The sequence below is a fragment of the Kogia breviceps genome, chromosome 5 (genome assembly GCF_026419965.1).
Source record: "Kogia breviceps isolate mKogBre1 chromosome 5, mKogBre1 haplotype 1, whole genome shotgun sequence".
NCBI lineage: Eukaryota > Metazoa > Chordata > Mammalia > Artiodactyla > Physeteridae > Kogia > Kogia breviceps.
Window position 1 is genome coordinate 81698936 of NC_081314.1, and position 19703 is coordinate 81718638.

The window sequence follows — 19703 nt, forward strand, 5'->3', positions numbered from 1 at the left end:
CTGTGAGCACCTGGCGGTAAAACCCCTTCAAAATCGGAAATGTTAATTCAGTTCCCGCTAGCATTCTTCTAGGCTGCATTCCCCAAAACTGGGGAGATCTCAGTTATGAATCCATGGAAAAGAAAAAGATGCTATTTTTTGGTAACACTGTGTGGCTTTAGGCCTGAGACCAAAATGGCCTGAAAATGGATCCTTAAATTACGATACAATTTTTTTTTGACTTTTGAATTTTATTTTATTTTTTTATATAGCAGTTTCTTATTAGTCATCCATTTTATTCACATCAGTGTATACATGTCATTCCCAATCTCCCAGTTCATCACTGATCCCTAGCTTGATCATGTTCTAAGAGTTTAATAATAGGTCTGGCATTCTGTGTGCCCCCGCAGGATATGTCTTTTGTCTGCACTTTGATTACCAATCTTGGGCCTATGAATGCCTTGACAGCTGGCACATAGGTGGTATTTGATTACTGGGATTGTGGAAAGGGAATGTTGCCTGCCATTCAAGTTAAAGAATCAAGCTACCAGTCGCGACAGCCACTGCCCGTTGCTCCCATGGTGTGCACTGAGGGGAATTCAGTATGGAAAAACAGGATGCATGTTGTGCTTTGGATGATGGCCCTATATAGTAAAGATGCATATCTAAGGAATAATTTGAATGAGCCCAGACTCAAAAGGCCCCAAATAGACAAAACAATTTTTGTTTCTTTCTTTTTGAATTTTTGAATTTTATTTTATTTTTTAATACAGCAAGTTCTTATTAGTTATCTATTTTATACACATCAGTGTGTATATGTCAATCCCAATCTCCCAATTCATCACACCACCCCGCACCCCCCGCCGCTTCCCAACTTGGTGTCCATACGTTTTTTTCTCTACATCTGTGTCAATTTCTGCCCTGCAAACTGGTTCATCTGTACCATTTTTCTAAGTTCCACATATATGCACAAATATGCAATATTTGTTTTTCTCTTTCTGACTTACTTCACTCTGTATGATAGTCTCTAGATCCATCCACATCTCTGCAAATGACCCAATTCCATGCCTCTTTATGGCTTAGTAATATTCCATTATATGCACCACATCTTCTTTATCCATTCATCTGTCGATGGGCATTTAGGTTGCTTCCATGTCCTGGCTATTGTAAATAGTGCTGCAATGAACATTGGGGTGCATGTGTCTTTTTGAATTATGGTTTTCTCTGGGTATATGTCCAGTAGTGAGATTGCTGGGTCATATGGTAATTCTATTTTTAGTTTTTAAAGGAACCTCCATCCTGTTCTCCATAGTGGCTGTATCAATTTACATTCCCACCAACAGTGCAAGAGGGTTCCCTTTTCTCCACACCCTCTCCAGCATTTGATATTTGTAGATTTTCTGATGATGCCTCTTCTAACAGGTGTGACCTGATACCTCATTATAGTTTTGATTTGCATTTCTCTAATAATTAGTGATGTTGAGCAGCTTTTCATGTGCTTCTTGGGCATTTGTATGTTTTCTTTGGAGAAATGTCTGTTTAGGTCTTCTGCCCATTTTTGGATTGGGTTGTTTGTTTTTAATATTGAGCTGCATGAGCTGTTTATATATTTTGGAGATGAATCCTTTGTCCATTGATTCGTTTGCAAATATTTTCTCCCATTCTGAGGGTTGTCTTTTCGTCTTGTTTGTAGTTTCCTTTGCTATGTAAAAGCTTTTAAGTTTCATTAGGTCCCACTGTTTATTTCCATTACTCTAGGAGGTGGATCAAAAAAGATATTGCTGTGATTTATGACAAAGACTGTTCTTCCTGTGTTTTCCTCTAAGAGTTTTATAGTGTCCACTCTTACATTTAGGTCTGTAATCCATTTTGAGTTTATTTTTGTGTATGGTGTTAGGGAGTGTTTTAATTTCATTCTTTTACGTGTAGCTGTCCAGTTTTCCTAGTACTGCTTATTGAAGAGACTGTCTTTTCTCCATTGTATATCCTTGCCTCCTTTGTCATAGATTAGTTGACCACGGGTGCGTGGGTTTATCTCTGGGCTTTCTATCCTGTTCCATTGGTCTATATTTCTGTTTTCGTGCCAGTACCATATTGTCTTGATTAGTGTAGGTTTTTAGTATAGTCTGAGGTCAGGGAGTCTGATTCCTCCAGCTCTGTTTTTTTCCCTCAAGGCTGCTTTGGCTATTCAGGGTGTTTTGTGTCTCCATACAAATTTTAGGATTTTTTGTTCTAGTTCTGTGTTAAAAAAAAAAAAAAAAAAAAAAAAAAAAAGCCATTGGTAATTTGATAGGGATTGCATTCAATCTATAGATTGCTGTGGGTAGTATAATCATTTTCACAGTATTGACTTTTTTTAACATCTTTATTGGAGTATAATTGCTTTACAATGGTGTGTTAGTTTCTGCTTTACAACAAAGTGAATCAGTTATACATATACATATGTTCCCATATCTCTTCCCTCTTGCATCTCCCTCCCTCCCACCCTCCCTATCCCACCCCTCTAGGTGGTCACAAACCACCTAGCTGATCTCCCTGTGCCATGTGGCTGCTTCCCACTAGCTATCCACCCTACGTTTGGTAGTGTATATATGTCCATGCCACTCTCTCACTTTGTCACAGTTTACCCTTCCCCCACCCCATATCCTCAAGTCCATGCTCTAGTAGGTCTGTGTTTTATTCCTGTCCTACCCCTAGGCTCTTCATGACATTTTTTTCCTTAGATTCCATATATATGTGTTAGCATACGGTATTTGTTTTTCTCTTTCTGACTTACTTCACTCTGTATGACAGGCTCCAGGTCTATCCACCTCATTACAAATAACTCAGTTTCATTTCTTTTTATGGCTGAGTAATATTCCATTGTATATATGTGCCACATCTTCCTTATCCATTCATCTGTTGATGGACACTTAGGTTGCTTCCATGTCCTGGCTATCGTAAATAGAGCTGCAATAAACATTTTGGTACATGACTCTTTTTGAATTATGGTTTTCTTAGGGTATATGCCTAGTAGTGGGATTGCTGGGTCATATGGTAGTTCTATTTGTAGTTTTTTAAGGAACCTCCATACTGTTCTCCATAGTGGCTGTATCAACTTACATTCCCACCAGCAGTGCAAGAGTGTGTTCCCTTTTCTCCACACCCTCTCCAGCATTTATTGTTTCTAGAGTTTTTGATGATGGTCATTCTGACCGGTGTGAGATGATATCTCATTGTAGTTTTGATTTGCATTTCTCTAATGATTAATGATGTTGAGCATTCTTTCATGTGTTTGTTAGCAATCTGTATATCTTCTTTGGAGAAATGTCTATTTAGTTCTTCTTCCCATTTTTGGATTGGGTTGTTTGTTTTTTTGTTATTGAGCTGCATGAGTTGCTTATCTTATAAATTTTGGATATTAATCCTTTGTCAGTTGCTTCATTTGCAACTATTTTCTCCCATTCTGAGTGTGGTCTTTTGGTCTTGTTTATGGTATCCTTTGCTGTGCAAAAGCTTTTAAGTCTCATTAGATCCCATTTGTTTATTTTTGTTTTTATTTCCATTTCTCTAGGAGATGGGTCAAAAAGGATCTTGCTGTGATTTATGTCATAGAGTGTTCTGCCTATGTTTTCCTATAAGAGTTTGATAGTGTCTGGCCTTACATTAGGTCTTTAACTCATTTTGAGTTTTTTTTTATTTTAAGCATCTTTATTGGAGTATAACTGTTTTACAATAGTGTGTTAGTTTTTCCTTTACAACAAAGTGAATCAGTTGTACATATACATATGTTCCCATATCTCTTCCCTCTTGCATCACCGTCTCTCCCACACTCCCTATCCCAACCCTCTAGGTGGTCACAAAGCACAGAGGTGATCTCCCTGTGCTATGTGGCAGCTTCCCACTAACTATCTAATTTACATTTGATAGTGAATATATGTCAATGCCACTCTCTCACTTTTTCACAGCTTACCCTTCCCCTTCCCCATATCCTCAAGTCCATGCTCTAGTAACTCTGTGTTTTATTCCCATCCTACCACTAATCTCTTCATGACATTTTTTTCCCTTAGAGTCCATATATATGTGTTAGCATACAGTATTTGCTTTTCTCCTTCTGACTTACTTCACTCTGTATGACAGACTCCAGGTCCATCCACCTCATTAAAAATAACTTAGTTTCATTTCTTTTTATGGCTGAGTAATATTCCATTGTATATATGTGCCACATATTCCTTATCCATTCATCTGTTGATGGACACTTAGGTTGCTTCCATGTCCTGGCTATTGTAAATAGAGCTGCAATGAACATTTTGGTACATGACTCTTTTTGAATTATGGTTTTCTCAGGGTACATGCCCAGTAGTGGGATTGCTGGGTCATATGGTAGTTCTATTTGTAGTTTTTAAAGGAACCTCCATACTGTTCTCCATAGTGGCTGTATCATTTTACATTCCCACCAGCAGTGCAAGAGTGTTCCCTTTTCTCCACACCCTCTCCAGCATTTATTGTTTCTAGAGTTTTTGAAGATGGCCAATCTGACCGGTGTGAGATGATATCTCATTGTAGTTTTGATTTGCATTTCTCTAATGATTAATGATGTTGAGCATTCTTTCATGTGTTTGTTAGCAATCTGTATATCTTCTTTGGAGAAATGTCTATTTAGTTCTTCTTCCCATTTTTGGATTGGGTTGTTTGTTTTTTTGTTATTGAGCTGCATGAGTTGCTTATAAATTTTGGAGATTAATCCTTTGTCAGTTGCTTCATTTCCAAATATTTTCTCCCATTCTGAGTGTGGTCTTTTGGTCTTGTTTATGGTATCCTTTGCTGTGCAAAAGCTTTTAAGTTTCATTAGATCCCATTTGTTTATTTTTGTTTTTATTTCCATTTCTCTAGGAGATGGGTCAAAAAGGATCTTGCTGTGATTTATGTCATAGAGTGTTCTGCCTATGTTTTCCTCTAAGAGTTTGATAGTGTCTGGCCTTACATTTAGGTCTTTAACCCATTTTGAGTTTATTTTTGTGTATGGTGTTAGGGAGTGTTCTAATTTCATACTTTTACAGGTAGCTGTCCAGTTTTCCCAGCACCACTTATTGAAGAGGCTGTCTTTTCTCCACTGTATATCCTTCCCTCCTTTATCAAAGATAGGGTGACCATATGTGTGTGGGTTTATCTCTGGGCTTTCTATCCTGTTCCATTGATCTATATTTCTGTTTTTGTGCCAGTACCATACTGTCATGATTACTGTAGCTTTGTAGTATAGTCTGAAGTCAGGGAGCCTGATTCCTCCAGCTCCATTTTTCCTTCTCAAGATTGCTTTGGCTATTCGGGGTCTTTTGTGTTTCCATACAATTTGTGAAATTTTTCATTCTAGTTCTGTGAAAAATGCCATTGGTAGTTTGATAGGGATTGCATTGAATCTGTAGATTACTTTGGGTAGTATAGTGATTTTCACGATGTTGACTATTCCAATCCAAGAACACGGTATATTTCTCCATCTGTTTGTATCATCTTTAATTTCTTTCTTCAGTGTCTTATAGTTTTCTGCATACAGGTCTTTTGTCTCCTTAGGTAGGTTTATTCCTAGATATTTTATTCTTTTTGTTTCAATGGTAAATGGGAGTGTTTTCTTAATTTCACTCTCAGATTTTTCATCATTAGTGTATAAGAATGCCAGAGATTTCTGTGCATTAATTTTGTATCCTGCAACTTTACCAAATTCATTGATTAGCTCTAGTAGTTTTCTGGTAGCATCCTTAGGATTCTCTATGTATAGTATCATGTCATCTGCAAACAGTGACAGCTTTGCTTCTTCTTTTCTGATTTGGATTCCTTTTATTTCTTTTTCTTCTCTGACTGCTGTGGCTAGAACTTCCAAAACTACATTGAGTAAGAGTGGCGAGAGTGGGCAACCTTGTCTTGTTCCTGATCTTAGTGGAAATGGTTTCAGTTTTTCACCATTGAGAACGATGCTGGCTGTGGGTTTGTCATATATGGCCTTTATTATGTGGAGGGAAGTTCCCTCTATGCCTACTTTCTGGAGGGTTTTTATCATAAATGGGTGTTGAATTTTGTCAAAAGCTTTCTCTTCATTTATTGATATGATCAAATGGTTTTTCTTCTTCAGTTTGTTGATATGGTGTATCACATTGAGTGATTTGCGTATATTGAAGAATCCTTGCATTCCTGGGATAAACCCCACTTGATCATGGTGTATGATCCTTTTAATGTGCTGTTGGATTCTGTTTGCTGGTATTTTGTTGAGGATTTTTGCATCTATGTTCATCAGTGATATTGGCCTGTAGTTTTCTTTCTTTGTGATGTCTTTGTCTGGTTTCAGTGTCAGGGTGATGGAGGCCTCATAGAATGAGTTTGGGAGTGTTCCTCCCTCTGCTATCTTTTGGAAGAGTTTGAGAAGGATAGGTGTTAGCTCTTCTCTAAATGTTTGATAGAATTCGCCTGTGAAGCCATCTGGTCCTGGGCTTTTGTCTGTTGGAAGATTTTTAATCACAGTTTCAATTTCAGTGCTTGTGATTGGTCTGTTCATATTTTCTATTTCTTCCTGGTTCAGTCTCGGCAGGTTGTGCATTTCTAAGAATTTGTCCGTTTCTAATCCAAGAACATGGTATATCTCTCCATCTGTTGGTGTCATCATTAATTTCTTTCATCAGTGTCTTATAGTTTTCTGCATACAGGTCTTTTGTCTCCCTAGGTAGGTTTATGCCTAGGTATTTTATTCTTTTTGTTGCAGTAGTATATGGGAGTGTTTCCTTAATTTCTTTTTGAGATTTTTTCATCATTAGTGTATAGGAATGCAAGAGATTTCTGTGCATTAATTTTGTATCCTGCAACTTTGCCATATTCATTGATGAGCTCTAGTAGTTTTCTGGTGGCATCTTTAGGATTCTCTATGTTTAGAATCATGTCATCTGCAAACAGTGGCAGTTTTACTACTTCTTTTGCAATTTGTATTCCTTTTATTTCTCTGATTACCATGATTAGGACTTCCAAAACTATGTTGAATAATAGTGGTGAGAGTGGACATCCTTCTCTTGTTCCTGATCTTACAGGAAATGGTTTCAGTTTTTCACCATTGAGAATGATGTTTGCTGTGGGTGTGTCGTGTATGGCCTTTATTATGGTGAGGTAGGTTCCCTCTGTGCCCACTTTCTGGAGAGTTTTCATCATAAATGGGTGTTGAATTTTGTCAGAAGCTTTTCCTGAATCTATTGAGATGATCATATGGTTTTAATTCTTCAGTTTGTTAATATGGTGTATCACATTGATTGATTTGTGTATGTTGAAGAATCCTTGCATTCCTGGGATAAATCCCACTCGATCATGGTGTAGGTTCCTTTTAATGTGTTGTTGGATTCTGTTTGCTAGTATTTTGTAGAGGACTTTTGCATCTATGTTCATCAGTGATATTGCCTGTCATTTTCTTTTTTTTGTAGTATCTTTGTCTGGTTTTGGTATCAGGGTGATGGTGGCCTCATAGAATGAGTTTGGGAGTGTTCCTTCCTCTGCAATTTTTTGGAAGAGTTTGAGAAGGATGGGTGTTAGCTTTTCTCTAAATGGTTGATAGAATTCACCCGTGAAGCCATCTGGTCCTGGACTTTTTCTTGTTGGAAGACTTTTAATCACAGTTTCAATTTCATTACTTGTGATTGGTCTGTTCATATTTTCTATTTCTTCCTGGTTCAGTCTTGGAAGGGTATACCTTTCTAAGAATTTGTCCATTTCTTCCAGGTTGTCCATTTTATTGGCATAGAGTTACTTGTAGTAGTCTCTTAGGATGCTTTGTGTTTCTGCCTTGTCTATTGTAACTTCTCCTTTTTCATTTCTACTTTTATTGATTTGAGTCTTCTCCCTCTTTTTCTTGATGAGTCTGGCTAATGGTTTATCAATTTAGTTTATCTTCTCAAAGAACCAGCTTTTAGTTTTATAGATCTTTGCTATTGTTTTCTTTGTTTCTGTTTCATTTATTTCTGTTCTGATCTTTATGATTTCCTTCCTTCTACTAATTTTGGGTTTTGCTTGTTCTTCTTTCTCTAGTTCCTTTAGGTGTAAGGTTAGATTGTTTATTTGGGATGTTTGTTGTTTCTTGAGGTAGGATTGTATTGCTATAAACTTCCCTCTTAGAATTGCTTTTGCTGCATCCCATAGGTTTTGGATCGTCGTGTTTTCATTGTCATTTGTCTCTAGGTATTTTTTGATTTCGTCTTTGATATCTTCAGTGATCCCTTGGTTGTTTAGTAACATATTGTTTAGCTTCCATGTGTTTGTGTTTTTTACGTTTTTTTTCCTGTAATTGATTTCTAATCTCATAGTGTTGTGCTCAGAAAAGATGCTTGATATTATTTCAATTTTCTCAAATTTACTGAGGCCTGATTTGTGACCCAAGATGTGATCTATCCTGGAGAATGTTCCATGCGCACTTGAGAAGAAAGTGTAATCTGCCCTTTTTGGATGGAATGTCCTATAAATATCAATGAAATCTATCTGGCCTGTTGTGTCATTTAAAGCTCGTGTTTCCTTATTAATTTTCTATTTGGATGATCTGTCCATTGGTGTAAGTGAGGTGTTAAAGTCCCTCACTATTATTGTGTTACTGTCTATTTCCTCTTACATAGCTGCTAGTAGTTGCCTTAAGTATTGAGGTGCTCCTATGTTGGGTGCATATATATTTATAATAGTTATATCTTCTTCTTGGATTGATCCCTTGATCAGTATGTAGTGTCATTCCTTGTCTCTTGTAACAGTCTTTATTTTAAAGTCTATTTTATCTGATATGAGTATTGGTACTCCAGCTTTCTTGTGAGTTCCATTTGCATGGAATATCTTTTTCCATCCTGTCACTTTCATTCTGTATGTGTCCCTAGGTCTGAAGTGGGTCTCTTGTAGACAGCATATATATGGGTCTTGGTTTTGTATCCATTCAGCCAGCCTGTGTCTTTTGGTTGGAGCATTTAATCCATTCACATTTAAGGTAATTATCGATATGTATGTTCCTATTACCATTTTCTTAATTGTTTTGGGTTTGTTTTTGTAGGTCCTTTTCTTCTCTTGTGTTTTCCACTTAGAGAAATTCCTTTAGCGTTTGTTGTAGAGCTGGTTTGGTGGTGCTGAATTATCTTAGCTTTTGCTTGTCTGTAAAGCTTTTGATTTCTTCATGAAATCTGAATGAGATCCTTGCTGGGTAGAGTAATCTTGGTTGTAGCTTCTTCCCTTTCATCACTTTAAGTATATCATGCCACTCCCTTCTGGCTTGTAGAGTTTCTGCTGAGAAATCAGCTGTTAACCTTATGGGAGTTCCCTTGTATGTTATTTGTCATTTTTCCCTTGCTGCTTTCAGTAATTTTTCTTTGTCTTTAATTTTTGCCAGTTTGATTACTATGTATCTTGGCGTGTTTCTCCTTGGGTTTATCCTGTATCGGACTCTCTGTGCTTCCTGGACTTGGGTGGCTATTTCCTTTCCCATGTTAGGAAAGTTTTCGAGTATAATCTCTTCAAATATTTTTTCGGGTCCTTTCTCTCTCTCTCCTCCTTCTGGGACCCCTATGATGCGAATGTTGTTGGGTTTAATGTCCCAGAGGTGTCTTAGGCTGTCTTCAGTTCTTTTCATTCTTTTTTTCTTTATTCTGTTCCACAGCAGTAAATTCCACCATTCTGTCTTCCAGGTCACTTACCTGGTCTTCTGTCTCAGTTATTCTGCTATTGATTACTTCTAGTGTAACTTTCATTTCAGTTATTGTATTGTTCATCTCTGTTCTTTCATTCTTGTAGGTCTTTGTTAAACATTTCTTGGATTTTCTCGATCTTTTCCTCCATTCTTTTTCTGAGGTCCTGGATCATCTTCACTATCATTATTCTGAATTCTTTTTCTGGAAGGTTGCCTATCTCCACTTCATTTAGATTTCTTTCTGGGGTTTTATCTTGTTCCTTCATCTGGTTTATAACTCTCCGCCTTTTCATCTTGTCTGTCTTTCTGTCTAAATTACAATTTTGCAACTAGATTTATTTTGTAAATAGGAAGAAAAGTGGGATGAAATACCTTATGTACAGTCTTTTATGTCATTGTATCAGAGTAAACCTGTGCAAAGAAAATAAGATTACAATTCAATAGGAATGGAAGGCAAAGAAACCTGTTTTACTTGATCCTAATGAAAAGGGGGACGACTTGCTGTTAATTCAGTGGAACACTCTGCCTGCTCCTCCTCCACCCCCATATGATGAGGCTGCTGCTCCTTCCCTGCCAGTGCCTGAGCCACAGTCTCAGGCCCTCCTCCCCCCGTCTCTGAAGATGGAGAAATAGGAATGGTCTCCCCCTGTCATATCCACCAGGGAGCTACCCAAACTCAGGTAGGGCAATCCTACCATCAAGGCAAATCCTCATTGAGGGTATAAATGCTGAGACTGAGCAGCCGATGGCGTTGATCTGGGTCCACGCCCCTTTTTCAACTTCAGGTTTAATCAGTTAGAAGAACAATATGCCAGGACTTCCCTGGTGGTCCAGTGGTTAAGACCCCTGCTTCCACTGCAGGGACCCGGGTTCGATCCCTGGTCAGGGAACTAAAATCCCGCATGTCGCACAGCTCAGCCAAAACAAAACAAAACCAACAATATGCCAATTTATAGAGGTGACCCCCAGAAAATGGAAAGTGTCTTTCTGATTTCTGAAACCCACAACCCAGGCAATTGTTGAAAGTTTATTAAATTCCCTCCACGCTTCAGAAGAACATAGAATGGTGCTGGATAAAGCTAGGGAGGAAGTAGATGGGCTTCATACAGAAGCCCCTGGTAACCCAGTACAGGCCGCTGCAAGTGTAGTTAGCTATACCAACAACAGACCCTAACTGGGACGAGAATGCTGAACATTATCGAGATTGCATTCTTGCAGGATTGCAAAGAGGGTGCCAAAACAAAGAAGCCTTAATAGAGTTCAGGAGGTAAAACAGAAACCGAATGAGGGTCCTTCAGAATTTCTAGAAAGGGTCTTTAAAGCCTATAGGCAACATGTAGATATAGACCCCAAGACCCAGGTGGGATTGCCCTACCTGAGTTTGGGTAGCTCCCTGGTGGATATGAGAATTTAAAAGATGTTTCATGACTTTTGTTGAGAGCAACCCCAATACACAGAAGAAACTGCAGAAGGTGGAAGGGGCTCTAGGGCTGCCTGTGTCTCATCTTGTTGAAATTGCCTTCAAAGTTTTTCATGGCAAAACCAGGTTCTGGAGAAAAGGGAACAGTGGAGAGTGAAATAGGCCTCTGCCTTAACACAGGGGAGAGCTAGATCAAATCGAGGACCCTCACAAGGGACTCAGCAAAAGGTAGGAGGCCTCAAGCCCCGAACTCCCACTCGAATGGGGCACTCAACAGTGGGACCCCACCAATGTGCATATTGTAAACAGGAGGGACACTGGAAAAGAGACTGTCACATCCTAAATATGACTCTTGAAGGTAAACGGGCATATCAGATGTGCAAGCTGAGAATGACAGTGACTAAGAGTGACAGGGGCCAGGGGCTCCTTTACATCCTGCATCCATCAATATGGAACCCCAGGTGGGAAGTCAACTTCTGGACTTTCTAATGGGTACCGAGGCCACTTAAGTCTTAAATACCCGGCTTTCTAAACTGTCTTCTGAGACTAGGGTATCTGGAGAGACCTTGAAAAAGCCTTTTCTCCAGATGCTAGACAGTCAGATGGGGGACACCCATCTAAAGCATGGCTTTTTATACATGCCTGAAGGCCCCATCCCCTTCTGGGGTGAGATTTACTTAAGTTAAATGCCAAAGGTACCTTTGCACCTAGATGAATGGATGTTAAAATACCACCAGAGCAGGCTTAACACATTGCAGGCTTTATGGCTCTGACCCTGAAGAGAACATCCAGCAACTGTCCGGGGAGAGATATGGCAGAAGGTAGGAGGCCCAGAGGGTATGGGTGGATGTGAGACCAGGGAGAACAAAGACAGTTATACTGTACAGGTTAGGCTTTGCCCTGGGGCAAAAATTCCAAACTTAAAAGCATTAGCCATTAAAGAAACAGTGAAAGCATGGAATTCAACCCCTGCTAATGGCCTTCCTTGAATATGATTTAATACACCCCTTCCTGTCACCTTTTAGTACTCTTAATTTTACCAGTCAGAAACCAGACACAGATGAATATTGGTTTGTGCACAAACCAAAAACAATCAAACTGTAGAAGATATTCATCTAGTGCCTAACCCATACACTCTGCTCACTAGTATGGAGATTTTTGTTGGTTTATCATTTTGGATTTGAAAGATGCCATTTTTTGGTGTACGCTTGAGTTTTGAATCACAAGAGTTGTCTGCTTTTGAATGGGAAGATCTAGATACAAAAGTTAAACAAAATTAAACAGTACTACTGGACAATACTTCCTCGTGAAACCGTACAACTTGTCTTGGGACTCAGTAGAGCACAAGTTGCTGAAAACTCAGAACTCATCTCAGGGCTTAATGAAACACAGGTTCTTTTGTCTCGGCGCAGAAAGAATTCAGCGAGAGGCAAAGGGCCAGGCAAGATGTGATTTATTAGTATAAGACGCTTGTGAGAGGTACAGACAGGCAGGAAAGGGAGTGCCACCCCGAGAACTTAGTGGGCTATAGGTTTACAATCAAAGGAAAAGTGGGGAGGGGAAGAAGACCACCTTCTTCCTCATTCTTGGGTAGACGTCAAACTTCCATTATCTGCTTCTCCTCCATGTCAGGCAGAGGAGTTTTCTTGTCCCTACATAGTCAAACAGGCACTGTCATGGTGCTAAGGAAATGAGCAAAAAGGTGGTAACATACATGAAAACATGGTAAATCATCTCAGGTTTCAGTATAATGTCACTTTTCACTTATATTTCTCCTCTTAGTACATGCAGAAAATGCCCCTTCTCAACGTTCATTAACTTGCTGACTTCACTGGGCAGGATGTGGGTCTTATTCCACCATTGTTTTGTTTGGGGGCATGTCTTGTGTTTCTCTTGCTTGGTTTAGTTGTTAAGCAAGATTCCTTTCTTGAGTGATCATTGACTTACAGGGGTCTCCCATACTTTTTTCTCTACATACAGTCCCTTAATGGAATTAACTATTTGATCACCTACTCTGTCCCTATCACTCAGGGATTTAAAAATCCCCATGATATTTGGAGAAATCTTGGCAAAAAAACTTGAGGGACTCTCAATTAAATGAGGGAGCCCTGATCCAGTGTGTAGATAATAGTCTGTTTTCTTATAAGGCAAAAGACACCTCAGACCAAAATACAGTTTTGACTTTGAACTTCTTGGTTGAACGAGGCTATGAGGTGTTTAATAAAAAGGCACAGATTTCTCAGCCTTCTGTTAAATATTTGGGTTTTGAACTTTCAGAAGGACAGAGACTTAATCTTTGACAGAAGGGAAGATCTCGCCAGGGTTGCAGTTCACTAACAAGAGACAATTGTGGAGATTTCTAGAAATGGCTGAGTTCTGCATTTGGATCCCTAACTTTGCATTCATAGCAAAACCTTTTTACGAAGCTCTTAAAGGAGTAGACAGTGAATCTCTAAACTGGACTGGGGATGCCATAAGGCATTCCAGGTCAAGAAACTGCTAACTGCCCTGGCTGTAGGTCTTCCAGATATCATAAAGCCCTTTGACTTATTATAGAGAAACAAGGAATCAGCCTTGGAGTCCTAACTCAGAACCTGGGCAGCATAAGGAGGCCTGTTGCATATTTCTCAAAGCATTTAGATACAGTCACTAAGGGATGGCCAGTGTGCCTTCTGGCCACAGCAGCTACCTATGATCTTCTCTAAGAAGCAGAGAATTTTACACTAGGAGAACTTACCACTGTGCATGCCCCTCACTGTGTACTTCCCCTCCTAGAACAGAAGGGAGAATACTGGTTAACTTCAGGAAGATGGGGAAAATATCAGGCCATATTACTGGGTAATCCTAATATTTCTCTGAAAGCAGTCTCTACTCTGGACACAGAATGTCACCTGCCGTATCAGCAAACAAAGAATGTTGCAGCCCTCAGCCACTGCAGCGGCCCCTGACAGTGCACCTGAGGGGATTCAGGATGGAGAAAAATGGGATAGGTTGTTATGGTGCATATCAAAGGAATGATATGAGCCCAGACTCTTGCATCTTCCCATACAAAGAAAAGCGCTAAATTCATTAACTTGAGTTGTCTGTTGCTTTAATTAGCAGTAATGTTCGACTACCTGTTTTGTTTTTGTTTTTGTTTTTTTCTGCAAAAACTCCTCTATATCCTAGCTCCTCTGTTACCTCTTCAGTACAGTCCCTCAGAGCTATCCAAGAGGCTGTATCCTGGGCTTATATCCTCAGTAATGCCCCCAAATAAGACATAATTCTCAACTTTCAGGTTGTGAATTTTTAAGTTGACAAGATGTTCACAGATGGAAGCAGCTTTAGGGACCAGGGCCAACGCAAGGTTGTATATGTGGTACTGACTCATCAAAAGAGACTGGAAGCTGAAGCCCTTCCCCAGGCACCTCTGCACAAAAGGTGGAACTTAACAGCCCTGATGAGAGTCTTCCACATAGGTAAGGATTAGAGAATAACTATTTTCACTGATTCCAAATATGCTTTCTTGGTGGTCCATGCCCATAGGGTTGTTTGGAAAAAGGACTGTTAACTGCAGAAAAGAAGGAAACTAAACATGCCAAGAAACTTTAAACTTATTAGAAGCTGTCATGGAGCCAAAAGAATTGGCTATTGTCTACTGTGCAGAACATCAGAAATCAGGTTGTCTGACTGCTTGAGGGAATAATCTAGCAGATCAAGTGGCAAAGCTAACAGTCAGGACTAAAACACCTAGCTTCCCAATTTGGCCCTTACCTCTGATATGGATTTGACAAGATGGTATCCAAAGTAGTCTTCTGAAGACTTAGAAAGGGCCAGTGAATGGGGATTTGACTGTAGTCCTGGCCATTCTCAGGAGGCTGACTGTATAGTTACACCAAGGAAGGGTGGGTTTAGAATAGACAAGGCAAGGTGCTTGTACCTGAGTACCTTATGGAAGATCTAATAAATTATATACAGGGATTTTACATAAAATCCCTGCAGTGGATTCAGAAATTCACTATAGGACCAGACATACAAAGGACAATTCAAAAGGTGATACAGAAATACATGGTATGTGCTAAAAATAATGCTAAGCCTGGGCTACCGCCAATCAAAGGAGTTGAGACTGGAGGTGCTAGACCCCGAGATTGGTAGACTGACTTCACTGTGATGCCAAGAGCCGCTGGAAACCTTAGGTACTTACTAGTATTTGTGGGCACTTTTACTGGCTGGTGAGAAGCATTTCCCTGTTGGTCTGAAAAAGCTTCTGAGGTTGTAAAAACCCTACTAAAAGAAATAATTCCTAGGTTTGGGTTAGCTCTCCATTCAGAGTGTCAGTGGAGGGGCCTTTATAGTAACTCAAGCATCTGGAGCCTGAAACCTTCGTTGGGGTTGCCATGAAGCATCTAATTTCTAATCTACTGGCAAAACAAAAGATGAATCATAATCTTAAAAAGACTAGTCTCTTGACAACTTTTAGCTATAATCCCCTGGAATAAGGCCCTACCAGTTGCCCTGCCTCGAGTGAGGGTAGCCCCTAGAAGCAAGCTCTGAGTGAGCCCTTATGGAATGTTGTATGGGAGATCCTTCCTATTTTTCAGAAATGGTTTAGGAGACCAGGAGGGAACTTGAATCAAGAAACCAGACACTGTTGGATAGGTACAATCATTGGGAGCTACTCTAACTGCTATACATGTTTCGCCTAGCAGGTTATGTTTCCCACGGCTGTTCCCCTGCACCACTTCTGTCCTGGAGGTTGAGTCCTGCTGAAATCTCAGAAAATAAACAAGACAAGCTCCATCCTTACTGGATCAGACATTATGAGATGCTACTCGATGAAGTTGAAGGGAATTAAGACATGGATCCATCACACTCACGTTAAGCTGGTCCCGCAGAGATCAACGGAGCCACCATATCCTGTTTACAGGAAAGCAACGGGAAATGGAAACCACGCTGCAGAAGAGACCTGTGACCAAGATCATGCAAACCTTGGCTGGTTCTGTACCCTTGACACTGGCTTCTCCGAGTGGGCAAGTGAACCCCTAACAGATCTTTAAGTTCCTTTTCAGAAGGAAGCCAGGAGAAATTGAGGTACACAGGATTGCTGTGTTCGTAACTTTGTAAAGCAAAACTCTTCAGAAGGCAACTTTAATAACTTGTTAGGTTACCAGAATGATTTTTCCCCCTTTTGTTAGAAACAGAAAGCCTAATCTCCCAGTTTTGGAAGAACAACTCAGTGACGAGGAGTTCCCAGACTTTGGCAAAAGCAGGTAATCTCTCTAGCTGTTGGATATGTCATTCGAAACCATTTTCTGTATTTGACCATGCTGACCCCTCAGCTGTGCCTGTCAATTTTGTGACCATCCCTAACATCACTGTGACTTAGGATAAAAAGCCCTCAGATATAACCAGGTTAGGCTAATCAACAATTTCCTGCCCCTGTTTTTTTCTTGACTAAGCCAAAATTTGGTCCTCTCCTGCCCTAAAAACAAACAGAAAAACAACCCCCCCAAAAAAACAAACAAAACCCCGGTATCTACCTTTGTCAAAATTCTACTTGGTCAGGATATTGTAGAAACAGGACTGTTTTTCCCAGTCTACGTCCCTTCCATATATAATATCCAAGTGTTTCACCCAAACTGATAATAAAGACATTTCAATATGTAAAAGGTAAAACAAGAAAAAACATACTCTCAAGGGCTGCACACACCTCTGCCTATTTGCAAATTAAATGATTCCTCGTGGATGTTGCCTTATATGGATCCCTGGCTTGACTGTGTCCTAGATAAAATTCCTAAAAATAGCATAAATTTTAACAATATATCTGGCATTCTGTGTCCCTTAGGCTACATCTTTGTCTGTGGTTTCGATTGCTAATCTTAGGCCTATGAATGCCTTGACAGCTGGTACATAGGTAGTATTTGTTTATTGGGATACTTAGTCACCTCCTTCCTGTCCACAATCCAAATGAGACCCAACATTGGACCAGGTCTTTAAAATTGTTCTCTAGAATAAAAAGGACCACCTACTTGCTTGGGTATCAAGAAGATGAATTTTGGTACATGATCGATAGAGCAATTTTGCCACATTGGGGAGTCTGATCACATGATCAGAAACCTTACCCCTAGGGTAGCTGAAGCAGCAAATGAAAATGCTTTAGCTATGACTGGCCTACAAAGAGAAATTGACTCATTAGCCAAAGTAATCCTAGAGGACTGCATAGCTCTAGATTATATTCTGGCTCAACAGAGTAGGATTTATGCTATTGGTGATACCTCCTGTGTATAAATTAATGATTCTGCTGAAACAGAAAACCGTATAGACAATTTAGCAACTGGCTATAAGTATCCCCAGAAGTATTGGGTCCAGACTGGTTTTCAGGACTATTTTCCTGGATTCCCCAAGAGATTAGATATGTATGTCAGAGACTATTAAAGCTTGGTTTATTTATACTTCTCTTCCTTTTATTTGGGTATTTAGCTATGAACTGTGCTCTTAAATGCTGTACCAAGACTTGTTAAGCTTGAAACCATTCATTTTCAATGAATGCTAAACAGTTTCATTCCTAAAGCCCTTGTTAGGGCCGTGCTACTTAGCAGGGAAGTAACCCAGAGTAGTCATAACCCCTCTTCCCTCAAGATTGAAAAATAATCAAAAGATACAGGGGACTGAAACAGTGGGTAAACATTAGTTAATTCCATTTCACCTGTAATCTGCCTTTGCTAATCAAGGTCATTCTAATTGTTGCTACAAGACTTGCATATCCTCCAAGCCTCCTGCAGCCTAAACAATAAGATGTTTGCCCGAGTTTTCCAGGAACTTGACTTAGCTGTGTCTAGTTCAGCTGAGCTAGAGTTAACTGTGTCTAGACAGAGCTGAACTGGCTAAGACTGGATGGGACCACTAACCCTTCAACTGGGCATGTGCGAGCATCTTCTCAGTGACCTTTTGACATCTGAGGGCTAAAACTGCACCCTCAGAACATGCAGAGGCCTGTAGCCTAGTTATACCTGCACAGAACGTGGATTACCACACCTTATTCCAATCACCTTTCCCCACACTCCCCATGCTTCAGACTGCCCTGCTTCTTTAAAGATTCTTCATCCCATAAATACCCTGAACCCCTTGCCTTCATGGAGGAAGATTTGAGATTTGTTCTCCCATCACCTCTCCTGACTGCCTTATGCATAAACAAGGTTTGCAGTAAACAGTTCTCAGCATTTTGGCTTGCTGTGTGACAGGAAAAACAAACCTAGTTTGGTAACAAATTTGGCAAGCCAGCCAGAAGGTTACCTTCAGATGGAGCTTTTGCCCATGGTTTATTGGCCCCTTGCTGGTATTGAGAGCCTGTGGACAAGTCTCAGCAGTTCCCTGATTTTAGGGACCATCCCCTGGAATTCCCCAGGGAGGCACTGCAGACTTCTGGCACTTAATTTTATTTTGCAGTGAAAAAACAAGTTTGCGGTTTGGGTTGGAAGGTGTCTTTTGGGTGAGTAACCTCATTAAAGAAATGTCCCTATGCCAAGATTGTTTGGCACTCCCTCCTGTCCAGTTCCTGGGTTGGAGGTCCACCTGGTGAGAATTTGGCAGACAATATGAAAGGTAACAGCTGCTGAAGTACTCAGTACCTGGCTTAAAGGCTAGGGCCTCTGGATTGTTTTTTTTGTTTGTTTTGGTCTTGTTCATGTCCATCTATGTCAGATTGTCTTAGTTATTAATAGCTGTCTTGGGGCTTCCCTGTTTGCGCAGTAGTTAAGAATCTGCCTGCCAATGCAGGGGACACGGGTTCAAGCCCTGATCCGGGAAGATCCCACATGCTGCGGAGCAACGAAGCCCGTGCACCACAACTACTGAGCCTGCGCTCTGGAGCCCGTGAGCCACAACCACTGAAGCCTGCGCGCCTGGAGCCCGTGCTCCGTAGCAAGAGGAGCCACCGCAATGAGAAGCCTCCCTACGGCAACGAAGAGTAGCCGCTGCTTGCTGCAACTAGAGAAAGCCTGTGCACAGCAACGAAGACCCAATGCAGCCAAAAACAAATAATTAAATTAATTAATCAAAAAAAAAAAAAGTCTAGCCGTAGGAAAGATCATGTGAGGACTAAGTGGCCATTTTCAAGCCAAGGAGAGAGATCTCAAAAGAAACCAAACCTGGTAACACTTTGATCTTGGATTTCCAGCCTCCAGGACTATGAGGAAATAAATTTCTGTTGTTTAAGTTAAAAAAAAAAAAAAAAAAAAAGTCTGTTGTGGGGCTGAGTTCCTTTGCAACAGTAGCAAAACTTTGTTGCTGTGGCCACCTGGAGGAAAAACCTCTTCAAAATGAAAAGTGTTAATTCGACTTTCCCCTTGGAGCATTCTCCACAATTGGGTGACTTTCAAAGGAAAAGCTTTTTTGTAACACTGCATGGCTACAATACTCCTTAGATTCCAGAGAAAAATGCCCAAGATGGGGCTCCTTTGACATTCCAAAACTGGTTTTGTGTATGTGTTAAAGAAAGCTGGCTTGATTAAAACATTTTCAGAATTCTGACCCTAAGGAAACAAGTCTTTCTAGGAAAACTTGCATTTCTATCCCTGTGCCTTTGAGATGTTAGTGTTCAACCAGGACTCTCAGGAACTCCTATCTTACTCTTATTTAGACTATCTCCAAGTCCTGAGATGAGAGGAG